The 13,633-nt window shown below is 29.8% G+C and overlaps 3 long non-coding RNA genes across 4 annotated transcripts; 2 read left to right on the forward strand and 1 right to left on the reverse strand.

Annotated features, from left to right (window-relative positions):
* The first annotated feature begins 1,019 nt into the window (after nt 1–1,019).
* On the forward strand, nt 1,020–2,667 carry LOC130674632 (uncharacterized). Its single transcript, XR_008991087.1, has 3 exons — nt 1,020–1,179; nt 1,255–1,367; nt 2,458–2,667. It is a non-coding gene; the product is annotated as an uncharacterized LOC130674632 (long non-coding RNA).
* Nucleotides 2,668–3,293: 626 nt separating this feature from the next.
* On the forward strand, nt 3,294–9,188 carry LOC130674839 (uncharacterized). 2 transcript variants are annotated; one of them, XR_008991141.1, is made up of 6 exons: nt 3,373–3,550; nt 3,692–4,304; nt 5,947–6,245; nt 7,822–8,004; nt 8,148–8,306; nt 8,951–9,188. It is a non-coding gene; the product is annotated as an uncharacterized LOC130674839 (long non-coding RNA). The 2 variants fall into 2 exon arrangements; XR_008991140.1 differs by having other exon boundaries at nt 3,294–3,550; nt 5,947–8,004.
* Nucleotides 9,189–11,947: 2,759 nt separating this feature from the next.
* Nucleotides 11,948–12,769, reverse strand: LOC130674838 (uncharacterized). The gene is made up of 3 exons (XR_008991139.1): nt 12,623–12,769; nt 12,426–12,563; nt 11,948–12,188 (listed from the first exon to the last, which is right to left on the reverse strand). It is a non-coding gene; the product is annotated as an uncharacterized LOC130674838 (long non-coding RNA).
* Between the last annotated feature and the right edge of the window lie 864 nt (nt 12,770–13,633).

Raw genomic sequence — 13,633 nt, forward strand, 5'->3', positions numbered from 1 at the left:
ATTATTTTTTCTCCTTCTTTTCATTGACCTTATATTTACTGGCGATATCCTAAGAAAAGTAAAAAAAGTGTCATATACTTTACAATATATTGGAAACCATATATTTCGCAATATATTGGAAAACATATATAAAAAATATAAAAAATACTATATATTAATTAATATACTACTTCCAATATAATATGTCAATATAAAAAATATATATTAAAATATATATGTAAAACATACATAAAAAGTCATATATTGATAATATATTCTAGCAATATATTTTTTTTCAATATATTATCATATATTAATACGGCAAAAATATAAATATTATTTTATATTTTGTACAATATATCATATTATAATATTCATATATTCTATCATATATGTTTTCACATATAAAGTTTTTTCATGCGGGTACTTTCGCCTTAATATATAAAAATTATTTCACCTTAGTTTTGACTTTTTGGACTTATAATTTAAGTCGAATAAGTCTACATCAAGTCAATTTCGACTTGATTTAAACTTTTTCGTCTTAAATCGTGACTAAGTAAGCCAGTTAAGTCTAAACCAAGGCGAAAACTTAATATATTTCATACCTCCGTAAAAAAAGTCGAGTTTGTCTTGTGAAAAACGGCTCCAAATTTCGACTTGGTAAACCAAGTCTAAATCAAGTTTTATTTTTGACCCGGGTTTTAAAACATCTACCATTATACTTTCAAAAAATTTTAGCACGAGATAAACAGGAAATTTTTTTTTCGATGCTGTGATTTCACGATTGATATGAATTTTATTATTTTATTAACCTGCATTCACTCCAATTTGGAGTTTTCACGTTCAAATAAATTTAAAATCACAAATTTGCATATCAAATTACGAAATTTGATGTAAATCAGCGGAGTATATTTTTACCCAATGATTCTAGTCACTACCGACGTCAAGCTCTCCCCTGAATGACGTAATTTAAAAAAATAAAATTTTAATCTTTGACATGAAAGAATTTTCTATTATAAACGATATATCAATATCAATATATTTTATTTATCTTACGTAAGTGTCAGGGAATTTTTACAATAATTTAATCGTCAAGTTCAAATGTGACGGGAATGAAATTACATAAATTCTCATTCTTATTGTCTTATATGTCACTAGTAAGTCAGCGACAACTTTGCTGCAGCCTCAAACTATTTATTGGTAATTATTATATTAATTATTGAACATAATAACTACATATATCCATACATTAAATATGTATTATAATTTTTACAGTAATTGCGACACAAAATATAAATTTACTTAAAATGTCGAAGCTCATTATTTTAATACTTTTGGTTTCATTGTTTGCCATCGGAGCAAATGCATGCGCAGAACATGGAGCTGACGTAAGTTCGTACACGGAAAGAAAATTATAGCAGCGGTTCCCATAATTTTGTGAAATTTTTTCCTATACCATCATAGGAATTACGACCATAAATTATGGGAGCGGTTCCTATAATTATAGGAATGTTTCCCATAATTATAGGAATAGTTCCTATAATTATGGGAATGATACCCATAACACTATAGGAATGGTTCCTATAATTATAGGAATGGTTCCTATAATTATAGGAATGGTTCCTATAATTTATAGGAATACTTTCTATAATATTATGGGAATCATTTCTATAATTTATGGGAATGGTTCCATAAATTATAGGAACCATTCCGATAAATTATAGGAACCATTCCCATAATATTATGGGAATGGTTCCTATAATAGTATGGGAACTATTCCCATAATATTATGGGAATGATTCCCATAATGCAATTGGAATGGTTCGTATACCATCATGGGAATCATTCCCATAATATTATGGGAATAGTTCCCATACTATTATAGAAACCATTCCTATAATATTATGGGAATGGTTCCCATATTATCATGAAAAAATTATTTTAAAGAAGTGTGGTAATCACTTCTACAATACACAGAAATATTATTAAACATAAAAACAAAAATTCAAACATTGAAAAAAAAAATCGTATTTGGCAAAAAAACATTAAAATTTTTAACAAGAATTTTTTGTCAGCACAAAACATTCAAGGAAATTCAAATTTTGGGTAATTTCTACACTATTGTGCAAAAAAAAATTTTTATGATATTATAGGGATGGTTCCCATAACATTATGGGAATAGTTCCCATAATATTATAGGAATAGTTCCTATATCAATATGGGAACCATTCCCATAATAGTATGGGAACCATTCCCATAATGGTATGGGAAATATTCTCATACTATTATGGGGATGGTTCCCATAATATATGGGAACCATTCCTATAGTAGTGGAGGTACTATTTCCATACCATTATGGGAACCATTCCCATAATGCATAGCAAAACTTCCCATAATTTTCTTTCCGTGTAGTAAAATAATTAAGTTTAAGAGTATTGTAGATATAAAATTGAATATTAAATGTATGTATGATTTCAGTGTACCAATGAAGAGTGCTGCGGTGGAAACATTTGCAAGCGTAATTATTTTAATTATTTAACCTGTAAGGCTGAAGTACCTTTATGGCGTAACCGCGGATGATTATAACCTCGACTTCATTTTTTAAGAAATTATTTAAATTATTGTAATGAAAAATTAATTATCTGTTAAAATTAGAACATAATAAATAATGTAATTGTTTTAAAATTATTTTACACTCATTAGTTGACTATTTATTCTGGTAATATCCAATTTCGGAATTAGGACCAATGATATTATCGATTAAACCCCTCTTCCCCCTAGACAATACCCTTAGTCGAAAAATATGACCAAGTAACCAAAGGTGGACGTCGACCGAAGTTCCAAGAACATGACCTCCACGAGTCCAAGCCTCCGTGGGTCTAAAACTTCTTCCATCTCAGGAAATAAAGAAACTCTGAACGAAGTGGACTTGGAAAGGCCCGTCCGTGACAACAGATCCCTGTACTGGTCAACTGCTGAACTCAAAAATGGGCGTTTCCATTTGAAGGAAAGATGCCTTGAATTTTCCCTAAAAGTTGGCGTTAGACTGCGGCAGTTTTTCGCCAGCTTTTGGAAAAGTTAGCCATAAATTGCAATCAACAGTTACAGAGGCTGGAGAAATTGCGCCGCACACAATTTTTCTCCCAATTTAGTTTCCGAAAATGGGCAGAGCTCCAGAGGTCGCTGATAAATAAACTAAGCAACCGCTGGGATTCGAACCCACGACTGTCAGTACTCGTGGTTCGAAGACCAGCTCACTAACCACTCGGTCACGAGTACCGCTTCTGTAATATTTTTATGCCAGTTATCTTATATAAATAAATGGAAATTTTTTTCGATAAGTTTATCATCAAGTTCACATATAACGAAAATCGAATGATATAAATTACATCTCAACTCAACGATATCATTTAATCTAGAATAAGAAACTTTTCGCTGCTTATTGCTCTATTTGTTGGTGAAAGACGATAAATTTATTCACTTGTGAAAAATGATGAAAATTATGATATTCATATTCTTACTGGCATTGTTTTCTATCGGAGCAAATGCTTGTGCAGGCCAAGGAAGGCCGGTAAGTCAAATTTATTTTCTATCAAAATAAAATTTTTTAAATCAAAAGTTGCTATGTTACGCTTAGACCCGGGTCTATTGTTAATAATAAATTCTTTTAAAGAATTACTGGTGTACAATTAATTAATATATTATATTCCAGTGTGGAGGGACTCGGTGCTGCACTGGGTACAGTTGCAAGCTAGATCTTTTTGACGAATGGAAATGTGCCGCTGACTCACCTCGATTGGGTTGAGTGGGAAATAGTTTTAATTTTATTGAACACTGTAAGAGTTACCATAATTAATAATGTACCCTCTGCTAATAAGTAATCAAATTATATATGAAAAATTATTTTCGACTTGTAAGATATTTTACATAAATTAAATTTTAAAAATAATAAATCGCACATGTAATTTATTCTAAAAAAGTCATCATCGTTTTTTTTTAATATATAATTACATACTTGCAATAAATTATTAAAAATAATTACATTAGTAGCTTTGATCAATAAAAATGGAATTTAATGAGTTATTTATTACATAATTACTGTCTAACTAGACAACAGACCAGTATTTAAATTGACGAAAACCAGAAAAATGAATAAGTAATTACATTAAGACGGAAATCTATCAGTATATATAAGCGGCGGGTACAGAAAATTTTGCGATTATATCTTTTCTCTCACTGAAAAAATGTCCAAGTTAATTATTTTCATGTGTTTGGTTGCATTGTTCGCTGTTGGAGCAAACGCTTGCGCAAATCATGGAGACGACGTAAGTCATTTTCCATTAAATCACATAAATATTTATACGACAAGGGCCTTCTAACAAAAAAATTTTGAATCACCCATTTTGTTGCCCCCTTCTCTAGACATAACATATATCGCGTTCCTAATTCCAAAAGGGCGTACTATTTTTTTTATCACAAATTATTTTTGAGACTAATACCGGGTTGAAAAATTAAATATTTACGAAGACAACTGCGTACAATTTTTTTTAATACAAATCATTTTTGAGACTAATACCGGGTTGAAAAATCTGATCGGAATTTAGTCTAACTAAATTGTATTTGGACTTATTAGTCTGTTTTTGAATTTTTATTAAAAATTTTAAGCTATTTTTTATCTAAAGACGATCTAGAGCAGACTGATAAAACAATAGGCAGTAAATGCCTGATTTAGGTCTGGATAAAATCAACAAAAAGCGAAATGTTATGAGAAAAAAGTATAATTTTGATTTATAAAAGACCAATACCAGATTATAGATCATTGAAAAAAAGTCGGAAAATAGTCTGAGTACACTGTAAAAAATTCGCGGAGTGAATGCGGATTAAATCCGGAGTGAATGCGGAGTGAATGCGGAGTGAATGAATTTTTAATTATTCACTCCCCTCGGAGTGAAATTCACTCCGCAGGGAAGTTTTCGCGGAGCAGATAATTTTTTATTAATTTAATCCCTCCGGAGTGAAATTCACTCCGAAGCGGAGTTTTGAAAATATTATTAATAAAAATAACTCCACTCAATAAAATCGAAGTAAAAATTCGCGTATTACATTATTGATCAGCTGATATGCACACACATACACACATACATATTTAGGCACTCGCACACACACGCACGCACACATTTTCACACATGCACACACGCACAAATTTGCACACATGCACACATTTGCACCCACGCACAAATTTGCACGTACGCACACATTTTCACACACACACATTTGCACACACGCACAAATTTTCACACATAAACATATTTGCACACACGCACACAAACACCTGCACACACCCAAATACACACATGCACGCAAACACACACTCGCACACACACACACATTATTTAGCAGTTTCATATAAATTAATATAAATTTATTTAAGTATTAAAACTCCGGACCGGAGTGAATTGGGAGTGAAATAAAATCCGCAATCACTCCGCTAACAAAAAAACTCCCAATTCACTCCACATGCGGAGTGATTTTTTTTAAAACTCCGGAACTCCGAGTGGCGGAGTGAATCCGGAGTGAATTCGGATTTTATTTCACTCCCAATTCACTCCGGATTCACTCCGGATTTTTTACAGTGTAAGGAATAGTACTGGGAAAACTCAATGTTAAATATCTCATGTTAATTAAAAACCAGTAAAATTTAATAGGATAAATTAAAAATTTTTACTTGATTTAAAACAGATCAAATTTGACTCAGGTTTTAAAGCTAAAAATTAAAAAAAAAATGTTAAAAGACAAAATGGCCTGTAATTCAAGTCATGCACTCTTTAGGATTCTAAAGTTTGTTTCTTAGCTTTTAATAAGTCTTCAAACCGATTGATATAAATACTCTTGGAATTCGTAACGCGTGTTTGTTTGAATTCAATTATTAAATACACAAGTTACTATTTAATTATTATTTTATTTTAGTGCACAAGCGAGTCATGCTGCTCTGGATATACTTGTAAGCAAAATTACTTTCAACAGCTAACGTGTTCAGCTGACATTCCTCGATGGGGTGACAAACGAAATTTTTAAATTAATTTGTCAGAATCACTATTAATGTACACTGTAATTAATAATGCAATTATTAATTAATCTATCGATTACATGAAAAAATAAACAATTCAGTTGAAAAAATATCTTAAATTATTTACAGACTTTATAGTCGATAAATCCTGATACCCGATTCCAATATTCCAGCCTATGAAATATTTCTTCGAAATCTGGTAAATATGTCGAACTTTTGAAAATACGACGATGACCAAAAAAAATTGTATTTTGGTAAATTTTTGAGGGAATCCGTTCTGCCCCGGGGTCATCCTCTAACTAATAAAAAATAGTGTGTTAATACTCATTTATTGACATGAGAATTCATTATTTTTACAATTCGATTCTCAGGCGTTCCAACTAAAAATATATTTTTATCTTATGGTAAATAATAATTGTCTCACACGGAAAGAATTTTTTAATAAAAATTACTCTGTAATTTCGAGTAATCCTGGGCCGTTGCAAAAAATTGGTATTTTTTGTTTTAAATTAAATATTTTTTGTTTAAATATTAACGTTGCTAGACCATGTTTTACTCTACTACTGAGTAATTTTTTAAAAGTCTTATATTTAATCGATTATCGTGAATATCTCATCTTAATCTATTAATTTTTACTCCATGCGATTAATTTTTACTCCCCAATATACCATTCTTTTAAACCCGTTAACTTTTTGATGAAAAACTGCTTATAACTCAAATAAATTTTCTTATCTATGGAAGTAATTTTTACTCTAAACTGCAAAGTAATATTTCAGTAGTCTCCGTTAATCTTCGGTTAATATCGGCTTCAATTAAATGTCTTTTATTTTGCTCGCGACAACTTACATGTTACGCACACAAACGTAGGCTTGGAAAAAAAGACGATCTCTGTATCTCTCTATAACTTAATATTTATTTTAAAATTAAAAAAAAATTTGTATCTTTTCTTTTTCAACACAATAAGAGTAATTTTTTTTTTATTCTTTTTCAAAATATTTATTTTAAGTCATATTCTAAGGCAATTAGATGGTTTTTAGATTTTTTATGAAAATTTCAGCCTATTAATTGTAATGTTTATTGTAATTCAATATAAATTTTATAAATTGAATCATCAACTTTTTATCATAACTTACGAGTAAAAATTGAATTAGAGAGAATTTATTTAGACATCCGCTAGGGGTAATTTTTACTCGTAATTGTGAGTAAAAATTAATCTGATTGATTTTTACTCACTGAAAGAGTAAAATTTCGTAATTTGAAAGTAAAAAGTCGTAATGGCCCAAGATTACTCGATTTAGAGTAATTTTTAGAATAAATAACATGGCAATATTCATACGAAAATTCTTTCCGTGCAGTATTTAGAAAGAACGAAATATATGAATTAAAATTTATTAGGAAAATTAACTGATTATTGACTGTAATATTAGTCAAATAAATCTGAATATCGATATACTTCGACTTCAGCCATTTTCAATAATTTAAAAAATCAACTAATAAAATACGTGAAGGTATAGTATTAGGGATAGAAGTATGTTTTGATCAAAGTTAAATGCGTGAGTTAAATATACGATTTTTGGACCATTATTGAGACATACGAAATCATATAAATGACTATTGATAAATTTGTGCTTCCCTCAGTAACTCTATTGCGAATTTATTTTTCAAGTTTATAATTTCGAATAGAAAATAGTCTCGTTTTTCATTGAATAACGTTGATAATATTCGCAGTAAGTATTTAAATATAATTATTTGATATTTTTAATTGCTTTTAATAGCTACCACAAGGTTGTCACGTGATAATATTCATATATGACGCATGTAGATTACTTTTATAATAACGACCAGAAAAAAAGTAACCGATAGATAGCAAAGACAGCAATTATTATTTTGAGTATAAAACGGGGCAAATATTTACTGGCTATCACAACTTTTGCGTCGACTGTCTTCTAACAAGCGCCGTAAGTAAAAGCTTATTGATTAAACCAATTAATAAGAAACGAAATTTTCAAGTATACGTTTATGATGTTGGCTGTTGCTACATCAATTATTGAATACATTAACAATTAAATATTTATTGTAATTTCTTTATTAATTTTTACAGTAACTGCGATATATGAACACAAATTTTAAAAAAATGTCAAAGTTCACTATTTTGTTGATGTGTATAGCTGCATTGATTGCCGTTGTAAACAGTAAAAGTTATTATACTAATAGTCTTCAATATGTAGGTTGTCCAGGTTGTAAAGTTCATGGAGCAAAGGTAAATTATTTTACATATTGTTACACATATATTTATATATTATTGTGAGCCAAAAAAAAAATAGTTTTTTTCTTTAGTTGCCGTGAAAATATCGTTAAAGATGATGAAAAAAAAAAATCCGCTAAAATTTGAGCTCTTAATATTAATATTAAGAGATGCCTCTTTGTGATTTTCGATTTCCCGCTTACTTATCGTTGAAATAAGGAAAAAAGATGATAAATTTGTAATTTTATACTTCGGCAATGGCTCATTGTACAGATCAGCTCATGACATATTTTTGTATAGGGAATTAAACGCTCTACAAAAAAGTCTATTATTTTTTTTTTATGAATTCATCTGTTCAAAAGTTATTGGAGTTTTAACTGAAATTTATAGGAAATTTCGAGATCTCTTTACTTTTTCCGCGAAACTACTAGACATCACAAAATGCCATGAGATCATTTTAAAGTATTATAAAATTTTGCGTTGTTTTCTAGTTATTTTTATTTTGATGTCGAAAAAGTAGTGTTCTAATCGATTTCATGAGCTGATCGAGTCTGGTTTGATGCCAGAAAGTTTTTTTTACAGTACTATAGATAGTAAATTTATTTTTTAATTTGGTTATTAAATATACAGCTAAATGTTTAATTTATACTCCGTTTCAGTGTGACCCGTCGGAACCACAAGATTGCTGCATAGGTTATGACTGCCAAAAAAATGACGTTGAGTATGTGTGTAGGAAAGAAAAAGACGACATATGGATGTAGACAGTCCCCTGAGAAATAAAAGTAAAAAGTATAATCGCTTATTCTATAAATTGTTGAATTATATGTAAAATTACTTTGAGTTGTAGAGGTTCAAAAAAATGCATTCAATAAAATTAACTGTTTGACTTACTAAAAATTCTACTCTCTAAACATAAATTAGTGATTTTTCACTAATTCTAAGTGAATATTCACTTTTTGTCAATGTAACAAGCGTACCACTCAGAATTAGTGACTATTCACTAAATGAATATGTGAATATTGGAATTTACTGATTTGATAAGTGAATATGAGAACCCACTAAATTGAAAAGTGAATATGGGAATCCACTGATTTCATCGGTGAAAAAAAATATTATATTGCGAAAAAAAATATAAGACACTTGTAATTAGATCCGAAATGTGATTAATGTATTAGAATCATTACTTAGAAGAAGTATACATGATTTTGATTGATGAAAAAATCCCGGTGATTGCTGGGCTCGAACCTGCATCCTTCCGATTCAAAGTCTTTGATGCTATCCACTGCGCTGACCTACGCATGTGATCTCGTGAGTGTAAATAGTATTTCGTTATGATACCATACAATAACTGATGAAGAAATAATAAATCCGTGATATTATGATTGACGTACTCTTCATATCAATATATTATTGTTCTGTACTTCTATTTTTTTTTTATTTTGAAAGTTTTTTATTAAAATTTTTAAAAATAGCACCATAATTATTAATTATATTTATATCTAATAAAATATTTAATTATTTGCTAGTCAAAGTTACTAGTGAATTAGTGAAATTCACAAATTAAGAAGTGCATAACAGCTTCACTTGTGGAAATTATGAAAATATCGCTAGATCATTAGTGAAAATCATTAATTTTCTAGTGAAAATTTTTTTTTCCGTGTAGGGAAATCCAACCCGATACTGTAAACATGAGCTCTTATATTATACTGTTTTGTTTCACCAATTCTGCACCTGACAGTTTAAATTTTTGCGCTAGCTTTTATCATTTGTTCCCTCATAAAAGAAAAGTACGTCTTTCTTCCCTCTAAACAGGGCACACGGAGAAAAACGGACTCAAAAAATTATTATGCTGCACTAAAATAACTATTTATGATATGAGTAGGATAAGTAACAGATTATGGCATGAGTCAGTTCCACAATAAGCCGACAGTTTACGATGTGTCTCGAGAAAACGACCGAGGATCAGCGATAAAATTTTCACCAGTTCTTTTGTGTTCATTCCAAACTTTTTACTTATCAAACAAATAACACATTATTTTATGCAATCCACGAAAAACTTCAAAAGCTTCATTTATAGAGAGAATTATCACAAATTCTTCGGTTACTACCCTAGTAGAAATAATCGAGTTTTCACTCGATATAAACCAGTAACTGGCCAGTGATATCGAGTAAAAACTCGAAATCGCGCCACCTACAACTAAGTCATAAACATTGGCCACACCGACACTGTACCTTTACTAGTGTGTGTGTCTGTTTATTTTTTTCTGTTAACCTGTACGCGTCGTTGTTTTAAAAAATATTAAAAAACAGTGTGAATTAATTAAAATTTGTGTATGTTAACCTGGAAATATTTTACAAAATATATTACAAAATGGATGCGGTAAAAAAAGTTGACACAATAAATGAATTGCGACTGTGGGCGATAAAATCAAATATTGCAGATTGTTATTTAGACGAGTTGTTAAAAATGTTGCAAGCTGGAGTTCTTCCTGAGTTACCAATAACGGCAAAAACATTTTTCAATAAATGTAGTGTATCTTTTGAAATTGAAAAAATGCCAGATGCTGATGAAGTTACAATGGGTGAATTTGTTTACTTCGGTATTGAAGATCATCTCACAGCAATTGTCGATCCAAGTGTTCATAAACAAAACTTAATATTTTTACAGTTTAATATGGATGGAATGAATTTATTTAAATCGAGTACAGTGGAAGGCAGTAGAAAACCTAAATAAATATTTTTTTAATTTTCTTCAATTAAAAATAATTACTTTATTGTCAGATTCATTGTTGTTATTCTGTTAATCTAATGATGTTATTTATTTCATAATATAAATAAATATAAATTAAACATTTATGTCATATCGTTTATTTAACATTATTTTTATTTTATTTGACAATTTTTTATAACCCTTGATAACCTCAATATTCAAAATTGATAGTTTCACTGAAGCCGCCATGTTTTGCTCGATCTCTAGTAAAACTGGCCAGTTACTTGACAGAAACTCGATATTACACTGGCCAGTTACTGGCTAAAAACTCGATATCATTTCTACTAGGGCTATGCAATATACTATCAGCGGCTCACAATAATAATTATAGTTAAGTATAATAATTTTTTGGTGACTCCGACTTCCTGTTCCAAGTTTGTTCGACAGCATAATAAAAAATTGTACAAGTTTTGTCTCCATTTTTCTCTGTGCAGAAATTTGAGCTCTCACTGCAGGTATGGTGGAAATAATTCGGGAATTAAACAATAAATTGATTAGAACTGTAGTCAAAGAAGATATTGAATGTGTGTTATATTTTTCTCAATTTATCTATAAATTGTCTTATTGAGAGGTTTGCATGTTTAGGTTTCCACTATATAAAATGGTGTATTACCGTACGAAGGACGGTGTGGCTCAATAAGTTATAGATCAAATTGAACGGAATATAGTATAGGGCCGGATAGCTCAACTGGTAGAGCACTCGGCGCGTTACCGAATTGGTCTGGGTTCGATTCCCAGTTCGGGCTATCTATATTTTTCTCAATTTATCTATAAATTGTCTTATTGAGAGGTTTGCATGTTTAGGTTTCCACTATATAAAATGTTATATTTACAGGCAATTTTGTTAAAAATTCATCAATTAAATTTCAACACACCCTTTTTTTAACTTTTATACAACATTTTTTTGGTGTGAAATAAATTTTTTATTGAATCAAACGATACAATTTATTAAATACATCTTATTTTGTCCTTAAACTCACAGCAATTTAATTATAATTTAGCAGTTTATAAGACAAGTTTTTTTTTCGACTCTTCTAACCAAATGGACTTCTCTTAATTTGACATACCTTTTGACCGTGGTCATTATTCTTGCAAGTCATAGAACCGCAGCATTCACCGTACTGACACTGAAACGAATTATAAATAAAGCTTTTTATTTTTAATATTTATTTGACCCATAACTTCAGGGCTCCTATGCGATAAAGAGTTAAACCTCAGAAAATTATTTTTTGGGTTCAGGGATTTTTTTTAATTATTTCGTTAAAGCTATTCAAGTTCGCATAAGACTCAAAAATTCAGAACCGAAGAAGGCCTTTATTTACAAACATATATAAGCATATTTAATTAGAAGTAAATAAACTTACAGTCTCTCCGTCATTTCCACAGCGTGGACACTTAACCTTAGCTTGACAGATTTCAATAGCAGACAATGCAACCATACATATTAAAAAAATAATGAGCTTCGACATTATAAACAAATTTCGATTTATATATCGCAGTTGCTGTAAAAATTATTCAAAAAGTCATAATATATATTGAATTGTTATGTGTTTTTACTTACGGCGCTCGTTAGAAGACAGTCGACGCAAAAGTTGTGACAGCCAGTAAATGATTGCCCTTTTTTATACTCAAAATAATAATTGCTGTCTTTGCTATCTATCGGTTACTTCTTTCCTATTCGTTATTATAAAAGTAATCTACATGCGTCATATATGAATATTATCACGTGACAACCTTGTGGCAGCTATTAAAAGCAATTAAAAATATCAAATAATTATATTTAAATACTTACTGCGAATATTATCAACGTTATTCAACGAAAAACAAGACTGTTTTTTATTTGAAATTATAATCTTGAAAAATAAATTCGCAATAGAGTTACTGAGGGAAGCAAAAATTTATCAATAGTTATTTATATGATTTCGTATGTCTCAATAATGCTCCAAAAATCGTGTATTTAACTCACGCATTTAACTTTGATCAAGACATACTTCTATCCCTAATACTAAACCTTCACATATTTTTTTAGTTGATTTTTTAAATTATTGGAAATGGCTGAAGTCGGAGTACACGGAAAAAAAATCCTAGTTAAATTTACAATGCTAACATCGTAATTTGTCCTATTAATTATTGTATTGGTCGACTAGACTTTTCACATCGTAATTTTTACGATGTAGGGTTGGAAATTTCATTTAAGAAATAATACTTCAGACAAATAATACGAAGTCTTAAGCTCTTTAATATAAATTACGATGTAACATCGTGAAATTTGAAGAGAAATTTTAAATAAAAGATTAAAATAATAATTGTTCGGCAGTTGGATTCGAACCCGAGTCCTTTCGAGTGCAAAGTGTCCGACGCCTTGGACCACTCGGCCACTGAAGGGCCTACACTATATGTAGTTTTTAAGATCCATATAAACGACTTGCGGAGGACCCAGTTACTATTTAAAAAGTACGATGTAACATCGTACTTTTTATAGCTTCCATCGTATTATAACAGAGGCAGCACTGTAATATTTATTTTGTTAAAAAGTAAATAGAAATATTAAATGTACGAATAAATATAGTTT

The sequence above is a fragment of the Microplitis mediator genome, chromosome 9 (genome assembly GCF_029852145.1).
Source record: "Microplitis mediator isolate UGA2020A chromosome 9, iyMicMedi2.1, whole genome shotgun sequence".
Lineage (NCBI taxonomy): Eukaryota > Metazoa > Arthropoda > Insecta > Hymenoptera > Braconidae > Microplitis > Microplitis mediator.